This window comes from Podarcis gaigeae (assembly GCF_964106915.1).
Source record: "Podarcis gaigeae genome assembly, chromosome: 14".
Taxonomy (NCBI): domain Eukaryota; kingdom Metazoa; phylum Chordata; class Lepidosauria; order Squamata; family Lacertidae; genus Podarcis; species Podarcis gaigeae.
Window position 1 is genome coordinate 5,024,085 of NC_139690.1, and position 12,666 is coordinate 5,036,750.

At 38.4% G+C, this 12,666-nt stretch overlaps 1 protein-coding gene and 1 long non-coding RNA gene across 2 annotated transcripts in view; both read left to right on the plus strand.

The window, feature by feature from the left end:
• RAB8B (RAB8B, member RAS oncogene family) overlaps positions 1–12,666 on the plus strand; it is a 37,890-nt gene that overhangs the window by 4,360 nt on the left and 20,864 nt on the right. The window lies entirely within an intron of this gene.
• Positions 4,951–11,674, plus strand: LOC310831836. The gene is made up of 2 exons (XR_014558010.1): positions 4,951–7,315; positions 7,456–11,674. It is a non-coding gene; the product is annotated as an uncharacterized lncRNA (long non-coding RNA).

Consider the following 12,666-nt stretch of genomic DNA (forward strand, 5'->3'; position numbering starts at 1 on the left):
TGTAATCTATTGTTTGAAAAGTAAGAATAGAGTAACACTTTTTCATTAAGGTATTATTACAGTGGTACCTTGGGTTACAGACGCCTCAGGTTACAGACTCCGCTAACCCAGAAATAGTACCTCGGGTTAAGAACTTTGCTTCAGGATGAGAACAGAAATCGTGCTCCTGCGGCGTGGTGGTAGTGGGAGGCCCCATTCGTTAAAGTGGTGCTTCAGGTTAAGAACAGTTTCAGGTTAAGAACGGACCTCCGGAACGAATTAAGTTCTTGACCCGAGGTACCACTGTATTTCTTTTGTCGGTTATACAATATTAAAAACGCTTGTATGTACCCCGCTTTAAAGCAGATACATCAGAGCATTTAAACAAAGAAAACTGCTGTAATGCCAGAGCATTTTCATGACCAGAGGTAATAGATTACCATAAGTGATAAGGGAGTAGGAACAGTCTTAATGAACCTCTGAACAACCTGCAGGACTTGGTTGTAACTTGCACTATTTTCATTTCACTGTTTGAGTAGCTGCTAAGAAGTCAACATTCAGAGGTCTCATTCAGCGCAAGGCATTTTACAGGTGTTTTTTGAAATACTTTTTAAAAGCAACATTACAAACAGTTATGCCAAACAGTAGACAATTAAATCATAAGCAGGCAAGACATCAAGACCACATTATTGGGGTCAGAAATGCCCAAGGTTGTGCTCTCTAGATGTTGCTGGTCCTGGACTGCAATTCTCAACAGCCCCAGCCAGCATGGCTGTAGTTCCAGTAATATCTGGTGGCTCTACATTGGCTACTCTGAGACAGCCCAGCCATAGTCATTTATAGGAAGCAGACTATTGAGCTCATGCAGCAGCTTTCCAGATTTTCAGATGGGAGCCCATTTCAGCTCTACCTGGAGATGCCAGGAATTGAATTTCAGATCTTTTGTATACAGAGTATGCGCTCTACCTCTAAGCTATGGCACTTTTGGAGTTTGCTCCCACAATAGGTCACAATGGTGATCAACTTGGATGGCTTTAAAATAGGATTACAGTATACAGATTCATGGAGGATAATGCTACCAATGACTACTAGCTACTGTTGAAGGAAGTATATCTCTGAATCCCAGTTGCTGGCAATCACAAGGAAAAGAGTTCTTTAGTGCTCAGTTTCTGCTTGTGGGCTTCTCATAATGGGCATCTGGATGACCATTGTGAGAACAGGGTGTTGGAATAGATGGGCCACTGGCCTGCTCCAACTGCTGTGTTCTCCAGATGAAAGGTTTTTACTTTCAATGGGCCCATTCCTAGGGTTGAAATTCCCAAAAGATTCTGCTACCACAGAAGAGACATGACATTCACTCATTGAGTGAATAATGGCACCCTAAACAAGCCTTCCTTAGCTGAGCTCCCTGTCGGGAAACAGTTGATTCAAGGAAGGGTGTTCTTTTGTTTCTCAGGGAACTGTCATAGTAACTGTTCGCTAACTAAACTTTTTGAATGCTGAGTGTACTAAAATGGTCAGGAAATGGAAGAAACCACAAGAAAACCTGCTCAAGCTGTGTGTCTTATTAAGCACTAACTAGCTGCAAGAAACCAAGCATAAGCTGGAGTTTTCTTGTGTTCTGAGGCTCTGTGGCTTTCTGGCCCTGCTGGTTTGTTTTGTCAGGATAGGAAGATACATTGGCATTTGAAGCTCTAACACTTTGAGATTGTTCTTCTACACTGATTGTTCTTGAGTTTTAATTACTATGCTTAAGTAAATTGAGTTCCTGCATGGTGAAACCTTTATTATGTACTGTTCTGTCTTTCTGTTCATGTCACATGTGCTTGTATTTTCATGTCTATCAATTTGATAGTAACACCTCCAATTGCAGAAATGTGCATTTGATTTTAAATAGTTTATTTAGCTGGTTTTCTCAGATAAGATAGAATTCTCACATGCATAGACAGGAAAGAAACTACAAGGCATTTTGAGTGTTGTATATGAAAATTCCTCTGAGGCTATAATCTTAGAGTATTACTATGCCACCTAAATATTTTAAATGTCTTCAAAAATAGTTGAGACATTTATTAATTGAAGGTCAGTGGTTCCCTGGATAAATTTGCCATCGTGTCTAGATTTTAAGTTTTCTATGCACTAAAGGCAGCACTGTCAATGTGCCATGAGGCTGCCTTTAGAAATCTTCCAGATGCCTGGGCAGCTAAGAAGGACTTCACTTAAGATTTTGTTCTTTTTCTTAATTTATCTGAATGCCAGGCTATGCCCAAACTCTACTGGTATGCTGTTTAGAAAATTTTGTTGGGAGCCTAAAAGACAGTGTACATTTGCAAGTAAGTCACCTGACTGCTCAGTACTTGATGAATTACAACTGAATGTATGAATTGACTCCTGCATATTATACTTATTTGGTGGAAACCATTGATCAACTTTCAAGAGATTTTATGCAATTATATAGCTGCCTCTGTACATGATCTGTCAAGTTTCACTTCCTCTTTAGAGGAGAACTGCGTAATGGCAATAATTTCCACTCAAGGAAGCTGTAAAATCCTGACTGCAGAGTACTTGACTCAGTTATGTTTCCGATAAACATAGCCATTTGCAGAGATACAAAAGGAGATTATTGCTACAGATTAATAAAGTGTAAGGGAAATAGGCAGGGTTGTAAGAGCATGAGACACTAGCTTTGAGCTTCAAAATCCAAGGGCGTCCTCTTGGTAGTTCCTCTGCACCCAGAGGCTCAGGGTGGTGGCAGCCCAGGAGAGGGCATTCTCTGTGGCAGCCCTTAAGCTTTAAAATTTCCTCCCCACAAAGGTGTGTATTGCACCTTCATTATACTTCTTATAGAAGTATATTTTTATTTTTGTAAGTGCTTTCAAACTGTTTTCAATGTGGTATCTGAATGTTGTAACCTGCCCTGGGACCTTAGGGTGAAGAAACAAATAATACTGTTGCTGCATGGTATATAGAACATAAGAGGATACCTTCTGAATCAGAACACGTGCCCAAATAGCCCATCGTTCTATTTTCAAAATGGTCTTTGAGAAGTGCATAAGCAGAACATGGGTCCAATAGCTTGTGATCCTCCGCAGCCACCACTGTTCAGAAACATACTTTCCATCTGCTAATCAGGGTACAGAGACACACATGTTTGATTGTGGTATCATAGTTCTTATCTGTGTTAGGCTTGAATTAATCTATTGCTATGTGATGTTTGTCAGATTAAATGTGTTGGGTTTTATAATACCCAGTGAGAGAGTTGTTCTCTCCAGAGATTGTTGGATTTCTTCTGCTGGCAATAGTAACATAGCAAATTTGTGGGTTAGCTTTCTTATCCACTGGGAGGAGTTCAAATTAAATGCAGAAACTTGCTGACTATGAAACAATATTGGAATATTTACATTCTTATCCAAGATGATATCAGTATCTGGCAGTGTGTCCACAAAGGCTGTTTGTATGTCAAATGACTGGAACAGATTATTATTTTTTTAACAGAGTTTTTTTGCCTCTGGGTTTCATTCTGCCTGTCTCTAGTTTGTTTGATTAAGATAAACCTTTGCATTGGAGCATCAGCTTCTAATAAACAATAACAAAAACCCCTCGTATTTTGGAAGACAATATAAAATGAAGGAGAGCTGTAGTAATAGAGAGACTTTGCTTTAGAAATTCCAGTTTAGTATGATAGTGTCATACTTAATTTAAACTTATAACAATTCTTTGGTAGTGTATTGTATCATCGTATCTAATAAGTCAAGCTTTTTCCTCTCAGAATTGTATGAAAAAAATCTGTCAACTGCTGATTCTGAACTTTCAGTTTGAGTTTGAAGGACTTCATAAATTAGAAAACTCATGAATTAAAACAAGCTTCTCAACTATTTTTCATGATTGTTGTTGTGGTTGTGTATTCAAATATGCATCCGTTTTTCTCTGTGTGCAGAAGATAGAGGCATTTGAGATGCTTGGTGGTTTTATGACCATGTCACAGAGACAAGATATTTGGCAGACTCCCAGACTGTGCTCTTGAATCAAATTCCTGAAGATGTTGTGCAACATTTAGGAATACATTTCCAACATAGCCCTTAGAATGTTGCTTGCTTAGTAATTGAAACAAATCCTATAGAAATCCTCATTAGTATCATTTGAATGTTTGCTCAGTAATATTATTTTAATACATTGTCTTTAAAATTAATTATTTCTGAGAGAAAATGTTTTGAGTTTTTATCCATTTCACACCAAGCTTCCAAGCATTCTGTGCCAGGCCTGGGGTGATGGAAGTGGGAGGAGGGGCAGGCTAGGCCACTTGGTTTGCGATGGCCTATCTTGGCTTTCTGTTGTAGAGTATTGTATTCACCTTAAATAGCTTACCATTCCACAGCCATGTTAAAATGCTAGTTTAAAACGGCTTCCATGTTATGCTTATAGACGCAGTGCCTCTGTGCTATTGAAATGTGAACACTGCAACTCCTCCCTTTTATGTATGTTGACAGGTCTTTTGGTGAAATGGCTTGGGTTGAATGGGAGAAGCATCTGCACCTTTTGTCTTCCCACATGACAGATGTCTGAAGGCATCATCCCAATTCACAATTGGCAGATGGAGCTTTCTTATATGCTGCTGTCTCATTTGACTGACATGGAGACAAATGTCTTGTTTAAATATCAATTAACACTTAATGACTTTAGGAATCAGTGCAACTTCTGACTGAATAGCATATGCTCTGAGGAACTTACTGTGAGCCAGATGAAAAACAGCTACCATACCTTGATGCCTTTATGTTCTTCAAAATAAGTATTTTTTACACATTGTTATTTGATGGCTGGATGTGGATTGAATGTGTTCTTCTTAAGCTCCTTGCTGAGTTTTCAAAGCAAAGCACCCTACCCTAACTTTAGATCAACCTCTGATTGCAGGCAGACTTCTGTTTCTTGGAGACTAGCAGATAGCATTCTCCAGTTCACCATTATCTATGGAATTCTGTAGTTTAATAACTTTCCTAACATCAAGACTCCTTAGCATATGCAGTGTTTGCAACAAAATGTATATTAAGTCTTGAAGACTCTTACACAGGACTATCCAACCTCCCAGTTATTTGCTTCTCACCGACTTCTTTCAACCCTTAGAAAGGGACATAAGTTAGGAACTGTACCTGGGAATGATTTTGCTTTGCATTACTCTGTGTGTGGCTTCTGTGCGGACAAGGAATGCTTTGCCTCTAGCTGAAGGTAGCCTCTGAATATAAGGTTTGCCTCCAGTGATTTACCATTGTTATAACTGCAATATACACTTGTCTATATTGAACTGAACTTTAATATCTGGCTGCCTGAGAGATGCTAGCAGGTTTGCAGTTTGATAAACTGTGAACATAATTTCCGCCTAAAGGGTATCTTTTTAAGCCATGTTTTGCTATTTGTTTGGGGCACATTAATGTTAACTGAGTTGACATTTGTTTGCATTCTCACTTGTGGTGTGATTTGGTTTTTAGGTGGACTTTAGAACATTCTAGTTGGGGAAGGAAAACAAGTGAGCTGGCTGCATTATTCTCAAATCTGCTAAAGAAAAGGGAGAAATATTTTCTTCTGCTTCCCTTTCTCCTTTTGTCTGAATAGATTAACATTAAAGGTGGGGTGGTGCATAAATATTGCCTTATCACAGCTGCTTGTTGGCTTGGATTTGCTGTGCTGTGGAATTACATTAGGAGAACTTAAAAAAAAATGTACTTTATATTTGTGAGTGCCATGCAAGGAACAACATGCCAGTGGGACAATTCTGAGGATGACATATTTTGAGAGGCAAAACATTAAGGTAGCAGTAATTTGTTTGCATTCAGAACTGAAATTTAAAAACAGAGAAATTAGTATGGAGAGCAAAATAAACTATTGGAGAAAATCTGCCACTTAACTACTAAGACAATCATTTTGTAAGTCTTTAAACAACAGGTGACTAGACGATTTCAATAGCCTTCCTAAGGCAGGGAATACCCTGATTTGCTATTTAGGTTTTAGGTTTCCTTCTGTATCTACCTGGTAATAGTCAAGTGACTTTATCCACTGTGGCTTAAATTATCCAAATTTAGATAATGGCCAGGGCCTGGAAGAACTTTTAGGCTTCCTTGAATCTCAGTTGAGAACAGTGAGGGGTCAGGGAGAGAGAACAGTTAGTCTTGACTGCAGGTAAACTTGAGGCTTATGGGCCACTTAGACAAATAGACCCCCACCCCGCCCCCATTACATATGTGTGTGCTAGGATTCTCTTTAGAAATAACTTTGTACATGCTAGTACAGTGGTACCTCGTGTTACAGGCACTTCAGATTACAAACGCTTCTGGTTACAGACTCCGCTAACCCAGAAATAGTACCTCGGGTTAAGAACTTTGCTTCAGAATGAGAACAGAAATTGCGCGGCAGCCGGAGGCCCCATTAGCTAAAGTGGTACCTCAGGTTAACAACAGTTTCAGGTTAAGAACAGACCTCCAGAATGAATTAAATTCTTAATCTGAGGTACCACTGTAATGTTAATGCAGGGAACGACTGATTTATGCATTTCCAATTGACTTGTGCACCATGGTGACCCAGAGCTGGCTGGAAAAGGGGGTGGGGCAGAGACGGAATGGGCTTAGGTGCACTCTGACAACACATGGGGGTAATCTTCAAAATTAGCCAGGAAGGGCGTCTGACAGCTCCACCACCTGAAGGTGCATGCCTGGGGATCATTGGATCATGACTTTTTTTTTTTGCACACTAATATCAGATCCTGTAGAATTTTATCAGTTATGTTTTATCTGTACAATTGGACTGAATTTCAGGAACCAAAATGCTTTTTCTGAGCAGGAGCAGTAAACGTTATAGTTAATTGTTGTAGCTTTTCATTTGCCCCACCCCATTGCCCTGCTCACAGTTGTGAAGAATATTCTTATGATATCAATGGTCCATGTCACCATTAAGAAAAGGAGGTCAAAATAAGTCAGTATATATGTGGACTGTCCCTGGATAAAGTGACTTTCCTTTTTAAATTTCTCAAAGTTCTTAACCTAGCTCAAGGCTGTCATCTGAACTAGCCAGATGTTTAACAGATAATCAATCACAGTCAGTCCTTCATTTGAAAAATAAGACTTTGGAACCGTATTTCCCTAAAATGGCAACTAGACATTCCATTTTGGCAACTGCAACCTTGGTTTAAGGAGCCTTTTGGCACCTAGCTTATATATCTGAGTTTCTAACACTGGCGTGGGGGTGTATGCAAATCGGTTGTTGCCTGTATAAGAACATTGATCCTACAGTTAATGAGCATTGCAGAACTATGACACTCCCCCTCTGCTCTCCTCTTCCTGCATGGTCTAGATCAGTGTTTCCCAACCTTGTGCCTCCAGATGTTTTTGGCCTACAACTTCCATCATCCCTGACCACTGGTCTTGCTAGCTAGGGATGATGGGAGTTGTAGGCCAAAAACATCTGGAGGCACAAGGTTGGGAAACACTGGTCTAGATGAGAGATAAAAAGTCTCTGGTTCTAACTTCACATCATGGTTAATAATCTTGGTTTCATTGAATGAAACATAGTTTAACACTAACCACAGTTTCAAAATAAAGAATGCTCCTCTCAGTGCACAAACCCATGGCTTTCTCATGCAATACTAAATTTTGTGTGAACCAAACCAAACTCTAAACTGAATCAGTGCCCTCTACTAGATGCAGTGAATTTAAAGATGGTTTCCTATGTAAATTAAGAACCAATTTGATCATTGACCGTACATAAATATTTACAGCCTACTTACTCAACATAGGTATTTCATTTCTACCTCATATGTTGCTCTGATCTGCGCAGTACCGGTAACTATCAGCCCTTGCTTTGACCTATCAGTCATGGGAATTTCATTTTTGTTTGCTCCTTTCTTTTTGTGATGGCACGGCTGGGCCAAGGCAGAAGGAAAAGCAGACAGGAGCAATATTGGAAAGAGGGAAATATGGAATTGTCTAGTGTGCACGGTGTTTTTCCACACCTAGTGATACCTTCTGGTTGTAAGATCCTATATACTGTAATAATAATTTAATGAAATTATTTATATAGATATGTTTTAAAATCTATTAAGCAATGTTATGTTCTAAAATTAGTAAAAAATAAACTTGTATTTAAAAATTATACAAAATATCTCCTTTACCCCTTCTATAACTAATGTCCTATTTAGTTGTAAATTAGTGTTGCCTAGTGGTTGGATTTGCACAATTTAAAATAAAATGTGAAGTATATCAATAGGAAACTTGATTTAAATTTGCTTTTTTTTCTTGCAGATTTAAATTATGAAATGTAATTGTTTCAAATCCCCTTGACTGGATTTTGCTGCAAGCAAGGTGGATTTCAGAGTTGTTTTTGGAGCTCAGCTGTTAAAAATGGAAGAATGAGATTGTCTGCAGTGTGCTGCTCTGTTGTTTATTCGAATGGGATTTTATAGGGCTGCTTGGAAGAGGACAGATGAGCCAGGCTCTCTGTTTAATCTGTGGACTGGAGAGGTGGTCTTCCTCCTGATAATATTTTAATCTTATCTGTTTAGTCACTGTTTATAGGTTTACTAAAGGGGGTGAGGAGCTACCTCTGCTGGGTTTAAAGGAGGAAAGCCTCCAAGACCAGTGACAGCCAGCACATGTCCGTCTGAAAATGAGCACTTCTTGAAAGTGAAAATTCATTCTCTGCTGGAATGGAATTCTGTTCAATTCCCTGTTAGCCCTATGAACTTCATATGGTTGCATTCCATACGGCTTATGCAATGGACTTCTCACAGTGAAATCCTTATACATCTTAATGAGAAGTTATTTGCATGCCTGAATTTCCCTGAACAATGATCTAACTGTTGGAAGTTTGCTGTTTGACTTAGAATAGTGGCTTGTAACAATTGCATGATTGATAGCTTGAAGAGACTATTTCTGTAAGTAGTCAGGTTAGCAATTTATTTCTTAAAGGGACACTGATACTAACAATAACACTTGAATTGGTTTAATTTGGCCTTGCTATCATAGCAATTCCACTTATGGCCGCACTTTTTTGTATATTAGCATAGCTAGTGATTGCTTCTGCCGCTGGTACATACACCTTTGGTACGAAATGCACACAATAAATGATATTGGATTGCTCCCCTGCATATTTTGGTATGCCTTGAAATAGAAGTATGAATTGGATATATCCAGTCATTTTCCTTATGTCTCCTTGAAAGTAGAAGGACCTTTTCAGGGTGGGGAGAGGGCCTCTTCTGACCCTGAACCTAAAGATCCATTGAAGCTTTGGCCATCTTGAGCTGTGAGGAAATGCTTCCTTCATTGCAGTAAATGATTTAGCATTTTATTCATGTTTATGTCCCTGCCAGAACATGTGAGATGTGCTCTTGAGGTTTTGTTCTAATTTTGTCATTGGGACATTTTCGACAAAATGACATCTGTAAAGGACTATATGAAACTCTCAAATTAGTTATTTTAGTGCTTTATTCTGGAGGGTCCTATCACCTACCTGCAGAATCTTGAAGCACCTGCCAGCATTGCTATACTTGCTTTGACCTGGTTAGTGAGTCCTAAAGTGCACAAGAATAGAAAGTGTGCACAAACTCTTTCTCCTTATCCACAGCAAGCTTAATTATGGAGCCTATCATACTTCACCTTTAATCCTTTTTGAATTCAGACCTTTATAATGTCTACTCATGATGGTACAAGTTCAGTTGTATGGATCTTCTGGAACTAGTAAACAAGCTAATTGAGGCTATGGACATTGACACATTTGGAGCAGTTGGTGGTGGTGGCAGAGGTTCTGCATGGAGCTTGTGACCTCAGCGTCATCATGTGTATGCTGTTCTCCCTTCCACTCTCCAGGACCAGGTGCAGGATTGTGGGCATGCTCCTAATACCAGGTAACTTTTATGTTGGGTCTCCTGTTGCTGTGTATGAGCCCCAAGTTACTGTTGGAACTACTCTTAAAATTTATTCTGGTCTTTGTATTGAAAGCTGTTAAATAGGCTGGAAACAAATGTTAAAGTGATACTCTCCTTGAATAGTATAGGAATTTACACCATCCTCCTTAAAACTATCCAGCTTTTGTCTTTTGGAAGGGTTCTTGCCTATTAGTCGCATACAGTAAGTTTTTTTGTGTATCTATCAAAGAAAATAAACCTGTATTTAACCCAGTATCCTTGCCTATTATTTGGCAATATAACAGGGCCAGCAGGTCATGATGTGTATGCTGAATTTGCTTCCCTCACTAAAAAAGGCCACAGTCATTGGATCACATGCTAGTTATCTTTTGGTGCTTCTATTCTGTCTGCTTTGGGTGAAATTGTTTGCATATCCATGAAAATGCCAATGGATATGTTTTGGGAAAAGAAAGCCAAAGGTTAAAGTTCAGGATAAGTTGCCTTTGTGGCTTTGCACAGCATGACACTAGTATGTTGCAATTGTACTCCACCCTCACAATATTATGAATGTACCTCCCATAAGCATTGTGTTCCTCATATCTCTAGTTTTTTGCACAAATAAGGATGTGCATAAGCAAGATTTAAAATTTCTTTCAACTTTAAAGAAGGGAGGCTGAGCAATCTCATACTTTAGGAGTTTAGAGGCTAGTGTAAACATATTTTTAAATATGGAGGTGTAATAGAGGAAATAAAAAGGGAAATTCCAGGCACTAGACTTGATCCTTGGAGTCCAGTTTTGGTGCATTTATACCTTTCATCACTTTCACAAAAGACTCATATGCACATGTAACAACTTGCAGGTATGTCTCTACATGTCAAATTTTAATCCCTGGACTGTAAAGTCAACATGATCCCCTCAGGGTTTTCCCTGCTCACCCCTTCTTTGGAGGTTTTTAAGCAGAGGTTGGATGGCCTTCTGTTTTAGCTGAGATTCCTGCATTACAGGAGGTTGGACTAGATGATCGTTAAAAACACGGAAAAGAAGGCAAAGGAGAATCTGGGGAAAAAACATTAGGAATCAAAGAAGAGAATAAAGTAAAATATCTAGGAGTTTGGCTTACATCTAACAATTTAAGTCTTATTCAAGATAACTATGAAAAAAAATGGACAGAAATAAAGAAGGATATGGAAAAACGGAACTGCATGAATTTATCTATGATGGGAAGAATATCAGCAGTTAAGGTGAACATATTACCAAAAATGATTTTTTTTATTTCAATCATTTCCGGTGATCGCTAACACTAATTGTTTTAAACAATAGGAAAAGGACTTAACAAATTTTATATGGCAAGGCAAAAAAGCCAAGGATTAAGTATAAAATACTAATAGATGACGGGAATAGAGGGGATTTCTCGCTTCCCTATTTGAGATTTTACTATGAGGGTGCATGCTTAGTGTGGATAAAAGAGTGAGCGGAATTAAAGGATGTAGGAACTCTGGACTTGGAAGGATTTGACCTAAGGTTTGGATGGCATAGCTATTTGTATTATGATAAGATCAAAGTACATAAGGGTTTTTTAAACCAGGTGACCAGGAGGAGAGTGTATAATGCTTGGGCAAAACACAGAGAATTGTTACAAAGGAAGATCCCACGTTGGATATCTCCAATGGACACGGTTGTGGTAAAAAAGAATTGAACATGGAGGAAAACTGGGGAACATAAAAAGACCTTCTTGAATTTACAGATAAATTTGTAAGACTTTAAAAAGAAGTGATAGGACTTGTCACAGATTGCTTCCAGTATTTCCAAATAAACAAGATTTTTAAAAGAGACAAAGAAAAAGGATTTGTAGAAGGTGGATCGGAATTTGAGAAAATAATATTGGGAAAGAACAAAAAAAATATTGAAAGTATACAGAACTCTACTTGAATGGGAAACTAAAGATGAATCAGTGAAAAAGGCAATGATACACTGGGCGTGAGATTTCAGATATAACATTGAACTTTTGGCATGGTTAAAATTATGGAATGGCACCATAAAAAATTTCGGCTGCCTATGCAATTCAAGAGAACATCTTCAAAATGGTATATAGATGGTATCTTGACACCAAATAAACTTGCCAAAATGTACAAGAGAGGATCCAATGCATGTTGGAACCATCTAGAAAAAGAAGGTTCTCTATATCATACGTGGTGGCAATGTAAGTATGCAAAAAAATTATGGGAAATGAGGAACTCAAAAATATGTTTAAATTTACCTTCCCTAAAAAACCAGAAGCCTTCTTGCTGGCAATAATAGGGGAAGGTATGTCTAAGAAAACAAAGAACTTATTTTTATATGCAACTGTGGCCGCAAGGATAACTTATGCAAAAAAATCGAAAGAAATTATTGATCCGACAAAGGATCAGTGGTTGCAGAAGTTAATAGAGTTTGTTGAGTTAGCAAGCTTGATGGCCAAAATAAGAAATTATGATGAAAAGAAAACAAGAAGCAAGTGAGAGCTTTTTGAAGAATACTTAAAGAGTGGTATCAAGGTTAACTGGCAAGTAGGATAAGCCTATGAGAATTAGTAGACAAGACAAAGGGAAAGAAAAAGGAAATAATAAAGTGGGGGGGGGGGAGAGAAAAGGTAAGGAGTTGTCTCTAAGAAAACTAAGAATTTGAAAATAGGATATCAATGGAAGATAAGTCAGGAAGCCTATGTAAGACTAAGGCAAGACTTGTATGGATGTAATGTGTAAAATGGAAAATGAATGCGCGCACACAGACACACACTTAGTAGGCCAGTTCAATATATCAGTATATT